The following is a 21,044-nucleotide window of genomic DNA, read 5'->3' on the forward strand; positions in this document are numbered from 1 at the left end:
GTACGATAGTGAAAGGTTATGATAGTGAACAGTTAACAATAATGTTCTCTTGATCTCCCTCGATCAGGTTCAAAGGAATGTGAATATTTCCAAGTTGTGAAGTTTACTGTTGTGAATTGACAGAGACCGAGACCTACAAGCCTCCACCGTAGCGTGATACTTTCCTTTTCTTTCTTTTTAATTTGCGCTAACTCAAAGTTTAACCAACAAAAAAGTAATCTGAGTACTCTACAGAGTAACTCGTTACCCCCAACACTGGCGGTCTGAGATACCACGATTGAGATCAACATTTTCACCTCTAATTATAGCGCCCCCATGAGGCCAACCAGTGTAATTCTTCTACATGCTGAACACAGTGCGAAGCTGCATCATCCCTCCGCGTTTTGTCAGAATCGGACCGGTGGCGTCTGAGATATTGTGTTTGATGGACAGACGGAGGGACGGACCGGCATGACCTCCCGCCGCAGATGTTCAATTGAATCCGGTCCACCTCAAGACGGCTCACCGCCCCCAGCCAGCTCCACCTCATCATCACCCCACCCACACCCCCGCCGCTCTTTTGGCACCGATCGGCACGCTCAGACTGCAGCTCTTGGATTCTGGACCGCGCTTCATCACATCTGTGCTGCTCCACCTCCTCTGGTGGCTCAGCGGGGGGGGTGGGGGGGGGGGGCGGACACGTCTATAAATCCAACCGTCACATAGCAGGGAATCGAAGTTGGCAGAAAGACGGAGGGGAGACGGGTTAAAGAAGTAACGGTCTAAGCGATCGCACATGGCGGAGCTGGCGTCTCCTCCTCCGAACACTACGGTCACTCTCTCGGTCCGGCCCTCTCACACATCTCCTCCCATTGTTTCTGTCGCTCCCTTTTTACTACGACACCCCCGTCGCTCCCTTTCCCGCTCCGTCCCCGCGCCCACGCCTGCTCGCTTCGGTTTGTTCCGCCGCAGCTAACTTCCATGGAAGTTAGTCCCATCCAAATGTGGTAATTGACTCAGTAAGTGCTATTATGATCTTTGATGTCAGAGATGACTCATCTCGAGTCTTTGAGATGCATCTGCGCACTTTCCAGGATTACCGACTAATGTCAGCCCACTGACTCACTCTGCACTCTGCCCACTCAAGAGACGACAGATACTCAACTGCTGCTCGTTAACTGCTGTATCTGTTTCCCCTGTAAAATGAAAACCCTCATGGGACAGCTGGTGCATTCATGATCCAACTAAAGTTACTGGAAAGGTTACTGGAGTGCGTTGGTGCTCCTTTAACTCGGTGGAATGTTGTCGTTGCAGTCGTCTGTATGTATGTTTGGTATTATTTATTTCCTATTATATTATTACTGTGTATACGGGAGGGGGAGTATGTCTGTGATCTGCGGATGTGGTTGTATGTCTGTACCGAAGTGTGTGTGTGTGTGTGTGTGTGTGTGTAGATCAGAAGACAGAGAGGTGGTTGTACTGTGGAAAATCCCAGGAGACCTCTGAGGCAACCGCTTGGCAAGACTGTGACATGACAAGACCTCGACACCACTACTCTGCCTCACCCGCTGGACCAACACTGGTGTGTGTGTGTGTGTGTGTGTGTGTCAGACAAGCGCAAACAGGAAAACAACAGGAGCACGCGTCCTAATGAATAGTGAGTGAGCTAATGAATAGTTTGCAATTTCTGATTAGCAAACTACAGCCATTCACGGCGAGTCTTGTTCTATACGTTCGTTGCGACAATTCACAAGCAATCAAGCTCGTTCAAGCTTGCACTCCACTTGATTACGGACCAGTGTGTGTTCTCCACAGTGTCCATTTTTCACTGGTTAAGCTGTCCTTCTCCCTCCCTCCCTCCCTCCCCTCCACCGGCTAACTCGGGAGATTTAGGCTCTGCAAAAGCGAAATAAAGCCCATGATAAATTGAGGAGAAAGGGAGAAACAAAGAGCGAGGGAGTCGGGGGAAAGAGAATGAGTGAGAGAGGAGAGAGTGGGGGTGGGGGGGGGGGGGGGGTGCGAAAGATAGAGAGAGGAAAGAGATAATGCATGAGGGAGAAAGGCAGAAAGATAGAGATGTGTGTTGGGTATGATGAATGGAGTCGGAAAAAGGAAGAGAGGGAGAGGAGGAGGGTATGCGCGTCCCCTCCGCCAACTACCGCTCTCTGAGACATTCAGCTGTACTGCAGGAGTAGGTGGCTGGTGAGAGGTGTGTGTGTGTGTGTGTGTGTGTGTGTGTGTGTGTGTGTGTGTGTGTGTGTGTGTGTGTGTGTGTGTGTGCATGTACCAGGAGTCTGGGGAACAGCGGGGGGTTGACAGATCATCTGTCGAGAAGCAGGCTGGAGGGGTCTCTCTTTCTTCCTCTCCTCCGTTTTCCTCGCTCGCTCGCTCCACTCAAGGTCACTGCAACACTGCGAAAGTTTGGAAGGTACATGATACCAGCCGCTCAACGGTGAGTCAGCACTTTTCTACTCCTCTCTCTCTCTCTCTCTCTCTCTCTCTCTTTAACAGCCAGACTGACACAAGAGCCAGTGTTGATGCTGCAATATATCTCACTTCTATATCACTGCCGGTGCCATTATGGGTGAGGCTATTCCTCGTGGATGAAATATAAAATGCCCTGTTGCATCAGAACTTTACAGATTTATTGACTTTTTCCAGTTAGTCAATGGTCCTTTATATCGAACTTCTACATCGCAGCCAGTGTTTCTGATATAACGAGATTTCTGCTGTCAGTGAAATCTCACATCAGGAGAAGAGAAGGCTGCAATCTCAAATGGAAAAAAGTCTGGTTTGCTTGACAGAACAGGTTAGGATGGAAAGAATGGGTGGTGACCCCAACAAACAGATACTGAAAAGGGAGACATTTTGGATATTTACCCTAAACACCAGTCCTCGTAGTCTGAATGAGGACTTTGAATTATCTCCCTTCCTCTAAAATGATGATGTTGATTTGCTAAGGTTACAAATGGCGCTTGCCACTCATACAGTGGGTTTGTAATTGTACATAAACTGTAAATATTTTATACATAAACTTTTGTACATGTTTTTCTTGCATTTATACATGAACATTGTTTTCTAGGGACGGCACAATATATCACAATTCAATATATCGCAATGCAAAAGCGATGATACGCAGAAAAATGATTTGCGATATTAGCTCCATTTTATTCTGCTGTAGTAATCACAAATGAGACGGCTTGCCCATCACAATTTCACAAACTCACCATCCAAATTATATTATTTGCACTTTGTAATGACATTTTTAAACCGTTGTTTACAATTGCTAGACAGATTTGTGTCTCAGAAATAAACCTAATTCTGCACAGTCAGACTTTGTTGTCATTGAACTTTTACGTATTGAATCAGGAACCTCATATCGCATATTATCGTGAGGTAAGCATATTGTCCCATCCCTGTTGTTTTGTGGGACTATTTAAATGGATTACTGTTTCCTGTGTCTTCAAACTGACACTGATGAAGTCCTCATGGGTGGAACGTCTGTCAAGCAAACCAGACTTTTTAATCTGGATTTGAGAGTGTGGGCCTTCTCTTGATATGAGATTAAACTAGGTCAACGCAGCACCAACAAGACAGAAGAAAAGTAAGTGCACTGGGTTTGCTCCCAGTTCTACTGCTGTGAATGAAATGAAAGCTGTCCTACTGCATTAAACTTTACAGGTTTATTGTCCTCAGTTATAGTTAAGTGCTTCCTAATCATTTGAGCCTGTCTCTGTTTTCCTTTCTGGCGTGTGAAGGAGTAGTATTTAGTTACATGGGAAAATAGAAAACAGAAATGTGACACTTTACAAACCACAACTATATACTTTGGAGGAACTTCATGCAGTTTACTTGCTTTGGAGTTCAGATACCACAACAGCAATTAGATAGAAATGACATTCCTATTCATTTCTATTGACAGAACCAATTGAAAACCAGTGGGTACCCACCCAGCCAGCCAGCAGCACCATGCGCAGAGCTTGTGAAGAGCCCTGGCTTTAGCTGGGCTCCCTGTGAAGGCAGAGCGATATTACTTCCTCTCCCTGACCCTCCACTTCCTTCCAGCTGCCTCTGCCCGCTGGTGGAGGATATATGCTGGACCTCAGCCTCAAGCTGATCCCAGGCCTGTCTCTGGACCACTCATGTCAGCTTGGCAGGACAACAGAGAGAATACCCCAGCAGAGGCACAGTACAGACCCCACTAATACTATATTTTACGCTAGAGAGAGAGAGAGAGAGAGAGAGAGAGAGAGAGAGAGAGTTAAAGGTGATACGTGTAGGATTTTAAAACATCAATATATCATTATCAAATGAATTGTGCTACCTTGGTATAATTACCGTAAACAAATGAGACCATGGTGGAGACGACTGGTTGTTACGTCCCTCCCCCTCCCCTAGCATTGCTTGTTCCACCATCCATTGCATTTGAAACTCTGAAAGCTTCAGCTCCGTTTGCACTGGAGGAACAGCACCCTCTTTCTCTCTTGTGTCATAAAGCAATCCCACAGATTTCCTGCGAAATCCGACCTGATAGCACACAATGTGGAATGCAGTGGCGAGGCTGCCAATCTTCGTGCTGATGGTCTTGTTTATGGTACAAATGTCTCAAAATCAATGTAGTAATAGTTTACTGATAGAGACAGAGAGACAAAGGTAAAATATCATGCTTTATCCAATGTGGAAAACCTGCTTTTCCTCATTTTACATGCTTGCTGCCCTTCTGCTGCAGTACTGCTCCACCCTCTTAAAGAATTCTTTGGAAGATTATGCAGTCCTCTCAGTACAGATGCAGGTACAATAGCAACCGCTGTATACACCACTACCAAAACTTTATAGAAGCATTAAAAATCGGTAACTGATCTAACTATAATGAGATATAACAACCATAAGACCAGGTGCACTGAGAGCAAACATCTGTTCTTACTTTACTTTTCTTGATTAATGTTATAGCACTCTGAACTATCTGGCTACTTACCCTATTGATATTTGAGGAGGAATGTTTGCGTATTTTACTGTTGCACTTCTTGTGAGTCGGTCTGCATGGGAGCGTCTGCTAAATGTCTAAATTATAAATTGTAATCTCACATCTCAAACCTCAGGCGGGGACACTTTTCAGCTGTTGCATTCGTGGAATTTGTCTGTAGACAATTATCATGGTTAGTCATGATAGCTAATGAAATATTCATTGAAGCTAATGTTTCTTTTGGCTTTGAGCCTTTACCTCAAAACAACTGCATAAGGACTTTTTTGTTCCAATTGCAGAGCTTCATTTCTTTTAACATGCAAGGTTTTGCTGAAATGAAATGCATTTGAACTTACTTAGTCAAAATGAGACAGATCTTAAGTTATTTGTCACCAATTATCATTAGGTATGAGTTGTTTTTTGGTTGTTAATCATTTATTTGTTGTTCATCAATGACTGCTAAGGGATAATTACAGTAATGTGTTGCTAATGGGGATCTAAGGACGCTCATTCTAAGAACAAAGGTCACGATGATAGTATTCTGACAAACTGCACTCACACTCACAAGAATCATTATTTCCGATGACACATTCCCATGACTCCCTTTCTCCTTTACTTCTCCTTGTTTTTTCATCTCTCTCTCTCTCCCCCTCTCTTCTCTCTCTCTCTCTCTCTCTCTCTCTCTCTCTCTCTCTCTATGTAGTCCAGCCAGCCACTGTGGGTTTTCTGGGATTCCTGCGGCTGAGTCATCTCATGCTCCGTATCGTCCGAAATATCATCTTCCCAAAAGTCTCCCAGAGCTGGAAGCATAGCTGGCTTAGTATGAAAGGAGTTTGCGTATGTCAGTGTGTGTGTGTGTGTGTGTGTGTGTGTGTGTGTGCGAGAGAGAGAGAGAGAGGGAGAGAGAGAAAGAGAGACCCTTACTCATATCCAGCCCTGATTCACTCTGTGAACTGCCAAAGTAGCATGAAATGACCCTCATCCTACCCCTCCCATCGCCCGCTCCACCAGCTTCCCAGCCTGAAAGCCAGCTCCTCTCTCTTGTTCCAGCTCAGTCCGTAGTCCATTGTACTCCAAACTATCTATAATCCATCTATCTATCCACTACAGCCTCAGCTATCCCGGCCATAATGCAGGCATTCGTAACACCAGCCTCCCAATGCGGCCCAGAAAAAAAAAAAAACACAACCCGGCTTCTGCAAACCTCAATTCATAGCCCTAAACCAGCCCAAGAGCCATGCTTAGCCTCAGTCTCCACATCATAGGCACACAAGTCCTCTCTCTTCCCCATCTTCCCCACCTAATTCCTAGCTTGCCTAACACCAAATCCCACACTGTGAAAACATTGTTTTAGCGTAAGTTTCTAAGTAATCCGTTGCGTTCGGCATTTTATGTCGTGAATTTGAAGTCCATGAAAGCTGCATTCATTGTCTGGGCCAGAAATACCCAGTACAGCTGGATGACTTGGATTTTTTTTTTTTTAAGTGATACATTAGTTGTGGTGCAGTCTCCCCCACCCTGGACCACAACGCCCCCAGTCCCAGTCTCAACCCCAGTCTCTCACCCCAGCCGCGCCCGTCCCGGCCCATGACATCCACGCCAAAACCCTTGCCTTCTCGACCCCAGTTGCCTCAGTCCTCCACTCACCCAACCTCAGTCCTCCCTCGACCCAACTCTACTCCCTCACCAACCCCCCAACCCCACCCTATCCCTTAGTCCCGACTCACAACCCCAGGCCCCGGCCAAATTTGGTCTCCACCACCCCACCCCAGACTTCACATCCAGGCTCCTTAATCCCAGTCTATCTGTAGTCATTCATTCCCAGCCAAGAGCGCAGATGTTTCAGCAGGTCGCTCTCAATTCTCTCACAGTTTGGGTTAAGAAGGCCAGAATTTAGACAGAGTGGTTACTTTATAAGTCAGACAGAGGCAGGGTGCCAGACAAAACTAAAACTTGGGACACGACTTTACAGATTAGCTCAAAAATGTATATAAATATAATCTTCGGTTCTTTTCTCAGATGTGCTGAACTATGTAAACGCATACATCAGGCTGATTTGTACTGAAATGATGTGAAGCACGTATAGCGTATAATGCAGTGAAAATAAGCCAAAGTCAGAATTCATATTATCCAACCACACATTTAGCCGGGGGAAGCCAGCCAGAAAGTAAAGCAGCTCGCCAAACAGATGAAAAAAAAAAAAAAAACTAGTCAGCAAGGAGCCCAGCCAGTCAGAAAATTAGCCAGGAAAAAAACCTCCAACATGCTAGTCGGCCTGCATGTGAGCCAGTGTGCCACCCACACTGCCAGAAAGCCAGCCAGCCAGCTAGTCAAGAAGGCCAGACACTCGTTAAAACAACAGGTTTTCCTCTTCGTTTTTCCGTGGAACCTGCCGTTACATTCTCTCTCGGTGAGGTGGCTCTTGACTCACGGAGAGGTCAGGTTATAGGAAGTTAGTCACAGCAGCACCAGCAGACAGCAGCCTTCAGTCCGCCTCCTAAACCACAAGCCAGTCTCAACACAGCTGCCAACCTGCCAGTGTTTCAGTTGAGCTGGTCTCCATAATCCTCCACAGCAGACTCCTTAAAGCAGAATAACATTTCACTTGAGAATCCACCTATGTCTTTTAAAATGGTTTAGGACAGGACGGCTCTATCAGTCCTTGTGAATGTGACCAGTGTTTTCCAGTGTTACACAACAGAGAACCGTCATTCTCGTCTGTGATCTCATACTGAATAATAATAATCCCATGATGAATAATCCAGAGGAAATGGCAGATGTTGTGGATTTCTAAAATATTTGTTTGAACTGTAAGATGTAAATGAGCCCAGTTGACTATAAGCCAACACATTCCTTGCTTTGTCTTGGTCATCTTTTGCATTTCTGTGAATCACACGTAAGGTGTGTGGAAAGTTTTCTCTTTCATTTTCGGCTGTCGGCAAAAGCAGTGAATGTTCACTGATACAGGCCAAACTGAAATGAAGGAATAGCAGCAACATATCAAATTCACTGGTATTCCCTCCTCCAAACAAGGCTTAAGACCTTGACCTCTGTATTCCCCGAGCGCTCCCAACCTTCTACTATTAGAGCTCTTCAATATAAAAACATTAAAATCAATGCACATTCTGAGTCTGTTCAGAATGCGCACGTTAGCCTACAGTCTCGTACTGCCTCAAACCCTCAATGGGCTGCAACACAGAGACATAAAATCCAAGTTCATGTATTTTTGCCCCAAGACTCTCAGTAATAGAGAGAGAAGGTCATGCGCGTCATTAGAATGGCATCATTATCTCATCACTAGAGCCATTCATAGAAAGAGTCGGGCCGGGCGGTGCTATAGGCACCATGTCAGCACGTCCCCCTCTCTGCAAGTGTCGGCTACAAATATGTGATACTGCCCTCCATAATATCACCAGTGTGACAGAGCATTTTCAAAATCAGCTGGCATAGGAGTTATATTCCAGGAGCAATGGGGCTACATTGGTGAGTTTACCCATTTTTTGACTTGCTTGTAGACTTGTTTGGCCCATTGGTCACCTTACCTAATAGTGACTTAGTGAGGATTTAGTGAGGATTGTCACTAAAATCATCTCTGTGTCTCTGGCAGATAGTTCTGTCCGATGTGCATATGTGTTGAGCGATTAGCATTATACTAAAAATTAGAAAATGGGAACTTTTATCAGCTCTGGTAGTTAATTTTAATAACACACATCTAAACTGGCCAGGCTTGTTTAGGGGATTGGTAAAATGCACTTTCAGAGGCAGAAGACTTTGTTGTGTTAGCATACGCATCGGACAGAACTACCTACTGGACACACAGAGATGATTTTGGTGCCAACCCTCTCTTCACATATTGGGTAAGGTGACCAATGGGCCAAACTCCCAAAAACTTGATGTAGTTCCTTTAACATGAGTGCCACTGAAAACAGGCCAAACTAACTGCAAGTCTGACCACAGCTGTTAAGAGCAGACTGTATAAACATTCAAAGGATTTATCAGGGATTTACAATGAATCGTCCACTCAGATGAGGTCATGTGTATAAAATGAATAGAGAAATTCATTTGTCTCATCCAGCACTCTCATTCTACTTTCCATTAACATAAGAGATACTGCACATGGATTACAGAATTTAAACTGTAAGATTCTTAATCCAAAATCTTTTTTTTTTTTTTTTTTTGGGGGGGGGGGGGGGGGGGCGGCATTTTTGCCTTTTATTAGATAGTAGAAAAGCAAAGAGACAGGAAAGACTTGGAGAAAGAGGGGGATGACGTGCTACAAAGGTCCCGGACCGGACCCGAACCCAGGACATTGCGACTATGGTACGTGCCTTAGACCACTGAGCCACCAGGACGCCCCCATCCTCGGCTTTTTTTATTGACAGTATAAGTGATTGTAATTCAGGAGGCATGAAATTGCACATTAGGCAAATGATCATTGTTTAAGCACGACTCTCTTAACAGCGTGGTCTAGAAACCAGAGATCTGATTATCTACTGTTTCACCATATATAGTATCATGCTCAAAGCTTGAGCTCTGTGTCTAACTGGTTGGTAAATATATTGAATACAAACCATGCTTGGTGTCAAGTCCACTTATCAGGGGGAGTGAAACAACCAGACGACATGATCCACGAAAGTTGTTGGCTACATCAAAGCAGCCTCCCAAAACCAGCAAAACAGAGCGGGATTAGAAGCAAAGAATAATTCAGGATTAAGTTGGAAATAAAACTGGGGGCTTTATAATAACAACTTGCTGCTTTTAAATGAGAACTCACTGCGGAGGAGAGGGGAAAGAATGAGAGGCAAGGAGAAAGAGAGGGAGAGACCCGCTGAGAAGAATGAGATATGGGGGGGAATGCGAATGCGAGCGGGAGGAGAAGTGAGGAGAAATGAAATCAATAATGAACGGCTCCATAACAGGAACTTAATCAGAACAGCAGGTCCCTATATTGCTCCTGACTAGTGCACGCATCACCGCCGTCGATTCAATTTACTCCCCAAACCCTGGAAAAATAAATAAAACATGGAAAATAAATTGAGACGCTCATTCAAATTCATTAGAACTCGCCCCTGTGTGCCTACAGTACATAATATTCCCTTGAAGAAGACGAAGAAAAAGTAAAACGGAAAAAGATGAAAATATGCCAAGAGCTCGGCACTGGTTTCTGGGAGAGAATGAAGGCGAGCGTACTAAGTTATAACAGATGAAGCCTCCACATACCCCATTGTCATCTCTCTCTCTCTCTCTCACAGATATATGCATACACACGCAAATGCATAGGCCTATATGTATACACAATAATGAATACACATAGACTACATTCACACCCTCGCGTACACACATATTCACACACAAATACCTAGACTCACCTTCACCCCCACATGCATATGCGTAGGCCTTCCCACACACACACACACACACACACAAAGCGAGAGACTCCACACAGCACTCCAATTCCGTGACTAAGCCACTCAGAACAAATTCACCAGACTCATAAGAAATTGCGACAACAATAAAGAAAAAAAAAGAAAAAAAAAAAAGAAAGAAATCAGTGAAAAGCAACGTTGCGTAAAAGTGCGAGCTGGGCTGGTGATGACGTGAGGAGCTAGACCGTGGGTGGGCGGCCAGGCATGGGAGTTCTGTTCTGATGGCAGTGCAGGAGGGATGTTTTAATAGTTGGATCTGCTCTCTCAACCAATACACTCACACGAGTTTGCGCCCCCACACACACTCTCTTTGTCTCGCTCTCTCTCTCTCTCTCTCTCTCTGGCTTCCTTTACCACTCTGTCTCTCTTTCTCTCCCTTCTCGCACACACGTCTCTCTGCCTCTCTGCCTCTCTGCCTCTCGCACTAATACCATGACTCACTCTCTCTCTCTCTCTCTCTCTCTCTCTCACTCTTTTTTCTTTCCTTCTCTCCATCACTCCCTCCCTCCCTCCCTCCCTCCCAGTCTTCCAGACAGCTTCATAATGGCTGGCACCTCCTCAACACTGGGTCTAATTGAAAGATGAACGAGTTTATTTGGGCTTAATCCATCACCCTGTCACCTGGGGAGGGGAAGAAAGGAGGAGTGCAGAATGAGAGGAGAGGAGAGGAGAGGAGAGGAGAGGAGAGTGGAGGAGAGTGGAGGGTAGTAGAAATGACAGAGGAAAAGGAGAAAAGAGTGGGAGAAGAGCAGAGTAGCGGGGGAGGACAGGATCACAGAGGAGAGGCAGAAGGGAGGATAAGAGAGGGAGTAGGAAAGACAAGGAAAGAGTATAGAGAGGCAGAGGAAAGGCCCTCCAGAGAGACTGGTGTCAGCTGCATCATGATCGTCAACAATGTTATCGAATAACTGCCACACATGTGCAACACGCTCGCACACACACACACACACTCACAACCTTGGCAATGACAAACTCATTAACTGGCAATTATGTAGATTCACATAACGTGAGCAACATCATAAACACACAATATAATAAGGGATAGGTCAAGAGTTAACACCAAACAAAACCTACTGCTAAGCACATTGTGAAGAGGATACTTGGCCGACATAACAGAAGCCACTGTGGGGATTGCCCAAGTCAAACCATGTTCATGCATTTAGTATGAGGGGCTGCGATGGGAATGTAACTTTTAACCTTGAGAGTCAGGGGCATTTCTTTACTGTTTGGTTACACAGGACAACAGACTGCACCTTCATGCAGAGGTAAACACAGCATCTAACAATCATGCATACATGCTGCATCTTTACTATAAAATCCACTGCAGATAATCAAATGCTGTTAAGTAATAATGAATAGGTGTAATGTGCTGAGCTTGTGTCTCAGCTGGTTGCCAGATCATTCCTTGCACTTCAAGGCAAAGAGAATACAATTGAAACTTTCTAAACAATTCTTTTCCAACATGATTGCTACAGTACAGGAAGTTCTTGCTATTGTGGGACACAGTATGTAGCAAAGTACAGTCTTAACAACACTGCAGAGAGTCAATCTGTATTTTATTTCGGCACACAATAAGTCCACAGGAGAGCATGCCAGCAACTGCCATCGCTGACCCCGGCCTATGGGTCGCTTTGAAATTAAACAGCTGTGAAACCAGACATCATGAAGCGATCTGAGCACTGGCATCTGTCATGCGGTGGAGCCACTGTAACAGGGCATGATCAGAACAGAAGGTAAAATCTTGCCACAGGAAGTAGTAGAGGTAGGCGACAACCACTCACTTGATGTTAAGACCCTTTTCTATGGCGCTGTACAGTGTGGACATGAGCCCTACCTGCCTCAAGGACTCCAGGATAGTCCTCTAGTGTTGCATATGCAGCTGCCAGCTGCTACAGATGATGATGTCATCTAAGTAGACAGCAGCAAATGAGCCTTGAGGGTGCAGCACCCGGTCCAGGAGTTGCTGAAACATGGTGGGCACTGGGCACCTCAGGCAACCCACAGAGAAATGTGAAAAATTGGTAAAACCAGCACAAAGTGGAGAAAGACGTTTTCTCATTGGATTCTGGCGAATTAATTAATAATCTACCAGTATCCACTTTCATTTGTGTCCAGGCAAGCAGTAGGGTTGGGTCCGCACCACCACCCTCTGTCTCTGTGGTGGTGGCTTGGATATTTTTGGAACCACCAGTCCTGGAAATGGAGACCACTACAAGCACTTTATCTCCCAGTGAAACTAGCCTCAACAGTCTCTGTCTCTGTTATACAGGTGCTGTTGATGTTCCTATGCCTGGAGCAAATTCTCCTGTATTTGACCCATGTGATGGAGTTTTTCTTGCAGGTCCAGAATGTATTGAATTTCATTTTTACTGCTGCTTGTACCATCCTCTGCGCTTTCATTCATTAGGTCCAATACGCCCCTCGGTTTTCAGCTATACCCAAAGCACAAAGGGAAAAAAGGGAGGAGCAGGATCAGAGGAGAAAGGACCAGGAAGCAGGACTGGTAGCACTGGTCTCAGAGCTTCTCAAGCACCACCTGTTGGACGATCTCCTCAGGGCTGGAAATCTGTGCAGCCACCACCTCACCACCAGCATCCTGGTAGGGGATCCCTGACTCCTCCAGTGTCATCCTCTCCAAGCTGATGTGGAAGGGATGGGAGGTTGGTGGAGATGTATTGTTTGGTGGAGAGGCAGTGGATGGCTGAAGCAAACTCCTCAAGAGAGCCCAGAGCCCAGTCCTCACCCTGTGCTTGTGCCATCACACACATTTGTTGGTGAGTTGGCTATCCTGCAGACGGTCGGGGTGTTGGGGGATTTGCCTCAGCCAAGGTTCCATCATTCCAGCTAAGTGTCCTTTCATAGTGTGTATATAGATTGATGAATACAGAATACATACAACTGAATAAGCCATTTTGGCTTCTTGACTTACCCAGTCATATATTTTGTTGTTTTATAGCGATTTTTCACATGTTAACACTAGACATTAAAAAAAGGGCACATGCAGAGGCACAGCCCTGAAGAAGACCATTTTGTCAAAACATTAGCTTCTGTTTTTCTGGGCTGATGGTGAATAAATATGTGTAAATTATTGAGTTTAACTTCTGCCTAAGCTTGTACCCCCTGTGTGGATGTCAAGTTGGTAGTTCTTCTTTGGGGCATGCATGCCCCAACCTAATGCATGAACATTTTAGCCTATTTGTTTTGGCTGTGAGGTGTTTTTTGAATAATTAATTCATTTTGTGAAAAAAGAAACTAAACTAGCACAAATCCATATTCATGTAGCATTGAGTGAGCAGTCAGAAGTGGTTTATGTGAACTTTGCTGAACTCCCTCCTATTGTGTATTCAGCAGCTCAACGGAAGAGCAAGTTGGAAATCTCCTGTGTCTCAGTTAAACGCTTTATCTCATCCCTCGCCTAGCAACCAGCTACAAAACACACACACACACACACACACACACACACAACCATGCAAGCACAAACACACACAAACTGAATCATGCATGCACCTGCAGTCACATGCACACACAGTCATCCATGCAGGCATAGACAAGCACACACACACACACACACACACACACACACACACACACACACACACACGTTTGTGTAGACACACACACACACACACACACACATACACACACAGGCACTTCACCGCCCCCCTGTATTTAATTAAGCTCCCAGGCTAGGACCTTTATTTGATCAAATGTTTCTGTGTTAAACCGCCCCCCTGTATTTAATTAAGCTCCCAGGCTAGGACTTTTATTTGATCAAATGTTTCTGTGTTAACTGAATTAGCCAAGCCAGTCAGATGTAAAGGTGTCTGCTCCATTGGAGGAGTGAAGAACCGTTTGAAAAGGACAGATGAACCCTGCAAATGTAGAGGGTAAGGAAAGATGGACCGAAAGCAGACCTCGAATCTCTGGTAAGGCCCACTTTCAATGATTTTCTTACGCAGTCAGTCTGGCCTCACTGACTTCTTGACACGATAGCTAAAATGAATTTCGTCTCTGGCCAATCAGCAACCTTTCAGATCAATGGGTATAGGGCTCCTTTGTATGACTTCTACAATGATGACCAATGTGGCTGACACTGTTGCATGACATTGAAAAGTGACACTGGAGATACTAAAACTCGTTGAACTTTTAATTACATGACTTGACACGTGATTGGGATCATATACATTTGCTATTGTGAATTTGATTGATGTCCTATAGTTTTTAATTGTTTCATGTAACTTATGGTGCAATCCAATGTGTTTCTGTGAGGAAAATATTCAAAGTATAAGTCAAAGGCTAGCCTCTGACAATTCCTTGGGACATTTCCCATTCTCCATAGACCATCATGGGACTCTTCACTCTAACAACCATGCAGGACACTGTCTCCTCCCGCGCCACATTACTCACTGCACCTGCCACTGAGGAGCGCATGACTGTGTGTGTGTTTGTGTGTCTGTGTTGGATGGGGCTGTGTGTATACATGCTTGTACATACGCTACATGGTCAACAACAGCCTCCACTCTTCTGGGAAGGCTTTCCACTAGATGTTGGAACTTTGCTGCGGGGATTTGCTTCCATTCAGCCACAAGAGCATTAGTGAGGTCGGGCGTTGATGTTGGGCAATCAGGCCTGGCTTGCAGCTGCCGTTCCAATTCATCCCCAAGGTGTTGGATGGGGTTGAGGTCAGGTCAGGTCTCTGTGCTGGCCCTGTCAAGTTCTTCCACACCGATCTCCACAAACCATTTCTGTATGGATCTTTGGGCACTGTCATGCTGAAGCAGGAAAGGGCCTTCCCCAAATTGTTGCCACAAAGTTGGAAGCACACAATCATCTAGAATGTCATTGTATGCTGTAGCGTTAAGATTTCCCTTCACTGGAACTAAGGGTCCGAGCCCATCAAACTTTACAGTTGGCACTATTCATTTGGGCAGGTAGCGTTCTCCTGGTATCTGCCAAAACCAGATTCATCCGTTGGACTGCCAGATGGTGAAGCGTTATTCATCACTCCAGAGAGCACGTTTCCACTGCTCCAGTCCAATGGCGGCGAGCTTTACACCACTCAGGCCGACGCTTGGCATTGCGCGTGGTGATCTTAAGCTTGTGTGTGGCCGCTCAGCCATGGAAACCCATTTCATGAAGCTCCAGACGAACAGTTCTTGTGCTGACGTTGCTTCTGGTGGCATTTTGGAACTTGGTAGTGAGTGTTGCAACCGAGGACAGATGATTTGAACGTGCTACGCACTTCAGCACACGGCGGTCCCATTCTGTGAGCTTGTGTGGTCGACCACTTCATGCCGTTGAGCTGTTGTTGCGCCTAGATGTTTCCACTTCACAATAAAAGCATGAACAGTTGAGCAGGGCAGAAATTTGATGAACTGACTTGATGGAAAGGTAGCATCCTATGACGGTGCCACGTTGAAAGTTGGTGAGCTCTTCAGTATGGTCCCTTCTACTGCCAGTGTTTGTCTATGGAGATTGCATGGCTATGTGCTTGACTTTATATACCTGTCAGAAGTGGGTGTGCCTGAAATAGCAAAACCCCTAATTAGAAGGGGTGTCCGCATACTTTTGGCCATGTAGTGTATGTACAGTATATGCGTGTTTGTATGTGTATGCTTATTCATGCTTGCCTACGTGTGTGTGTGTCTGTGTGTGCACTTCATTATGCTTGCTTACAGGTTTGTGCTTGTTTGCATGCGTGCGTGTGTGTATGGTTGTATGAGTGTCTGTAATCTTGATCATTATTGTATACACATTGTATCCATTTACTGTAGGTGTGTGTATGTCCACACATTTCTAGATATACAATCAATGGGAAGAAATGGAAAACCTTGCACACCAACATCAATTCAACTCAAGAAAACAAAGGGGATTACACACAAAATATGTAGAAAAATCTTATTGCATTAGCTGGAAAAAGGGGAGAAAAGAACACAAACATTTTGGTCAAAAAGTATTCTTCAGTCAAGTATTCTCCTTTTTACAATAAATGCAATGAGATTTTTCTACATGCCTTTGCGTGTGATCCCCTTTGTTTTTTGAGTAGATATAAAATCAAAGCTAGAGTGTCTGGTCCGCTGTCCATCGTTATCACCAAGTTCTAGCCAATGTTATTGGCTAAGAGAGGAATGTGTTCCAGCCAATGGGATAATGTGCAGCATAACGATCAACTGGCTCCAAACACTGTTTGTCTAAGGCCCCCATAAAAAAAAAACGGTGTTGTTCACACACCATAAATCCACTGGTCCACAGCCTGAGTCTGTGGCTATGTGTGTGAGTATGAGAGAGAGAGAGAGAGAGAGAGAGAGAGAGAGAGAGAGAGAGAGAGAGAGAGAGAGAGAGAGAGAGAGTGTGTGTGTGTGTGTGTGTGTGTGTGTGTGTGTAGGCGCCAAGGGGACTTTTATGATGCTCATGGCAGTCACCATGACGGAAATCCCGCAGTTGGCTCTGTTGCATCAGCCCTAATTCTAATATAAGGTTCATAAAAATGACACTGCTGTCATAATTTCATGTTATGCACCAGACGACTAGCTATGCAGTGTGTGGAACATATGAGCTTGGTTTGTCTGGAAAGTGTGGGTCAGTCATGGCCTAGTTCTGGGCCATTTGTGCTTAGTCAACGAAAAATATGTATTTGTCACCAAATGCAGTCAGCGCCAAATATGTATGACAAGAGAGTCTGTAAGCTACAGTGGAGTATACAGCAAGGCACCCTAACTAGGTCTATTTCTCTTTTGCAATTAGTGTTTTTTTTTCTTCATACGGCTAGATAAATATATCTTACTGACACTGACAGCCTACTCCATCAAAACCTTGGCTTGGTTTTTATCTCCATAGATCTTCACCTCTCCTTTTTTTGTTCTTTCATTGGCTTCCTCCAGCCTGATCCCCATTAATGCTTGTGTATATTTTTGCTGCTCTAATTAAAATCACTCGCACGGCATGTTTATTACGCCTTGGAGGTTTGTTGATCTGAAAGTTAGTCTAGTAGTCTCATCTCACTTTGCAGCTCTATATAATCTGAAGTGGTAAGGCCAACAAACCATAAGATGTATTCATAGTGGAATACAACTGCAATGCAATCATCAAAATATTCCCAGAAGTCACTATAGGGGGTATGGATACCAGAGCTTCAAAACACTGTGTAATACTATCTGATGGCTGTACAGTAGATGTATCAATTGCATAAATTTAATAGGTATGCTTCACAAACAATGACATATAATTCAACAGTTAATTCCCGCTATTACCAGTGACTAACTTTGAACAAACTGAATCATATGAAGACTTATGCAAATCATACTTCATTCTACAAATGCCCAGTAATTACAGACTGATTTAGCCTATCCACAGCCTGTTCCATTTGAATGTGCTAAGGATGCCAGTGGTTATGGATATCTTTGGATCAATGCGTTCTGGTGGCCTGTGCAGAAGGTATATCGATAATGATGATTAGTATGTTACAGTGCCATACACACAAGGTGCCCAGCCCACATGGACTTACATGACACTGCCATTTAGTTGCATGGGGGTACATCATAAAAGTAAGAAAAGATTCAGCAAACTGAGATATCCTGCAAACAGAATATCCTGCCATGCTTTACAAATTAAGCGAGCAATATGGAAACTAACCTAACTTCTAAAACATAGTTCAAACATAGTTCAAGTTTTTCATAATCATCTAGCCAAAAGAAACTCATAAAGACAGAGGTAATTTAGCCTTAGATCAACGTATGCCGGACAGTAGAACATAAAATGAAGCTCATTCTCAGTTTCTCCCAAAACACAAAGTAAACATGTTCTACTAAATCTACCTGTTTCAATGGCTTGTGGTAATGTAGCTGGCCTTCACTGTGCACAAAGAAATCTGTGGCTTCTAGGTAAGTTTACCATAACATCATGTTCTGCAATATGAGTGTTCTTGATCTGACAGTATGCCCTTATATCAATACTGACGTTTATTTGCTAAATAGGCCTGCTCAGTCTCCTGCAATGACACGCAGCTCCGGAGCCGTATGACACATCGCAGCTGCCTTAAAAAACAGCACATTTAAAACTTTTTAATACCCTGATAAATCTCGCTGACAAGCTTTAAATGGAGTTTCCCCTTCGTGTCGGCTGACATTTATACAGCTATGTAACTGCGGCAAAATCATTTAATAAATGGGGGGGACGTCCCCGCGGACTAAAACAGCTCCCCTGGGTCCTAGAGACTGAGTAGTGCTTCATGATGGGCTTAGTCTGCAATTTATCTAGTCAGGAGTTCAACTAATGCAGTCCCCAACTGTGGCAGTCCTTTTGTCTCACTTGATATCCTGCCTCCCATCTGTGGCCATTTTTGCAGTGGCTGTTTTGTGCTGCACTGTGTACGCATTTGGTTTAATTCTGCTGGGGATGCAAACTGGTGAAAGCGAAAGACATAAGATGGTACATAGCTTTAGGTGGCATGTAGATTAATAGGTGGGTCGGAAGTTACTAAATCTTAAAGAGGTGACTGACTCACTCACAGTAAAGCCTATAGAGTCTAAACTACCAAGAAGATTAATCGCTGCACATATTTCCACCATGGAAGGAAACGTCACAAGATTTGTTTTTCTTCCTCTGCATGTTTCTTTATTCTGTCATTGTAGCTATTTTTGGCATGGTGCTGCAAACCTATTGGGTCCTGTTATACTTGGCCAATATTGTCCTTTTATTAAAAATCTGATATTGGCCTGTCAATATCGTCCTCTGATACGATGGATATTTTGCAGTTTGTTTCATTACATATTTGTATAATTGATGAATACTTCACCTGTTGTCTATGGGAAGCCCTTAACCTGAACTGATTCTAATGTGACATTTTGATTGGATTCCACACCAGTATGAATGAATAATAATTAGCAAGAAGAAGAAGAAGAAGAAGAAGAAGACAACAACATGTCACGATCTGCTCCTCAGTCTCCTGGTCAACCACTCCTTCTACTCCCCAGTCCTGCCATCCTTCAGCCATCCACCAGGTGCCCTCGGATTTTCCCTCCTTTTCCCATCATCTGACTGCCCCACCCATCTTCACACCTGTTCCCACTTCCTTCATCTGCTCTGCGATTGCCTGGCCTTCCCCCTGCCCACCTCCTCACCTGCGTCTCATTCCCTAATCAGCCACTCTCTACATATACCAATCCACTTCCTTTGTTCCTCTGTCAGTTTGTCAAAGTTGCTATGTTGCTCATGTCCTGCTTCCAAGCCTGTTACCCTGTATCCTGCTATCTGGAATCTGTACCCAAACCTGCCTGCCTGTACCTGCCTGTAAGCCTATATTCTGTATATACCTTCACTTCAGCAATAAATCACTGAACTGTCACATTCTGCCTCGACTGTCTGCGTTTGGGTCCTAGTCTCTGCCCCTTGACTCAACAACAACTTTTTTGGGCTTGAACATGGTCAAAGTTATAGATTCTGAATACTAGCTATCGACAATTTCAATCTAAAAATATTGGTATCATTATGGTTCAAAACCCATATCAAACTCTAGTGACAATGTTCCATCCTAATTGCCTTCTGTTGCGCTCTGCCTCTACAGAGCCTAGCTGCTCATGCCTGTGCTCACACTTTACATCCCAGCATTGTCACATCCAGCAATATCAAAGGCAAAAACAAGGCTATATTTAAAGCACCGCTAAAACTGAGGGAGGACAATAAACACTTTTTCTGGAGAACGCTGCTCCTCTTTGTAATTTGGCCTGTCTAGATGTTGAAGTGTCTTTAGTCGATGTTGAAATGAAGGGAAGTCTGTAATTTCGCTCCGAGACAAAGCAAAGCATTAAGAGAATCACTTACTCTCCCTCTGTCTCTCATTTTCCTAAAATGACACCGCCGAGTCAACAACTAAGATTAAGTACCAACTCATCTTTATTGGTCTTTCTTTTGTCTTTTATTCTTTTTTTGCCCATATCGGCTGGCATCCTTGAACATGAAAAGAGCTTTGGTGTCCATTATACTTTGTCTGGCAGTTGTTTTAATGTTTTTTTTTTTCCCTTCAGGTTTTCAGGCCTCTTCTCTGAGCGCTGTGTCTGTATTTTCATTAGCTGTCCGGCACGTACAGGATGTAATAATGAATGAGTACTAAAACAAACAAGGCCAAATTATCGCTGTAATTAAGTTCTTGAACAGCGAGGGGGAGGAGGGGATGCGGGTTGTGTGGGGGTGGGGTGTGTGTTTGGCACGCAAATCCTGTCTGCTTTGCTGGAGGTGAGGAGTGTGTGTCTCCTCCGGAAGAGTGTGTTGTGAAAACGCCTTCCTATTTCTCATTCTTCTTCTTCAGCTCCACTTCTGACCCCCTTTTTCTCCTCCTGACTCTTCCTTCTCTTCTGTACTCTCCCTTCCCCCCCTTCTCTTCCTCCGTGCACTCTTTTACCTCTCTCGCTCGTTTCTCACCCCGTGTCCTCTGTTTCTGTCCAGCGACTCGGTCCAGTTCGCAGTGGAGCGTCGGGTTCGAAAAATACAGCGTTTGACCAGGACAAACACAAAATCGATACCCGCCCCAACGCAAACACAGCACACAGGCAGTTTGGCAGATCTGCCAATGACGCTGGCTGATGCCCTGCGACTGAGTTCAGTGATTACAGGACTGAAACAAGAGCACCAAGAAAAAAATCCTTCGGTTGTATCAAATACTCACCAATGCTGCACTTTCA

Source organism: Centroberyx affinis, unplaced genomic scaffold (assembly GCF_046629955.1).
Source record: "Centroberyx affinis isolate AG114_WGS23_722 - 3 ecotype Tasmania unplaced genomic scaffold, CSIRO-AGI_Caff_v1 ptg003572l_1, whole genome shotgun sequence".
Taxonomy (NCBI): Eukaryota; Metazoa; Chordata; class Actinopteri; order Beryciformes; family Berycidae; genus Centroberyx; species Centroberyx affinis.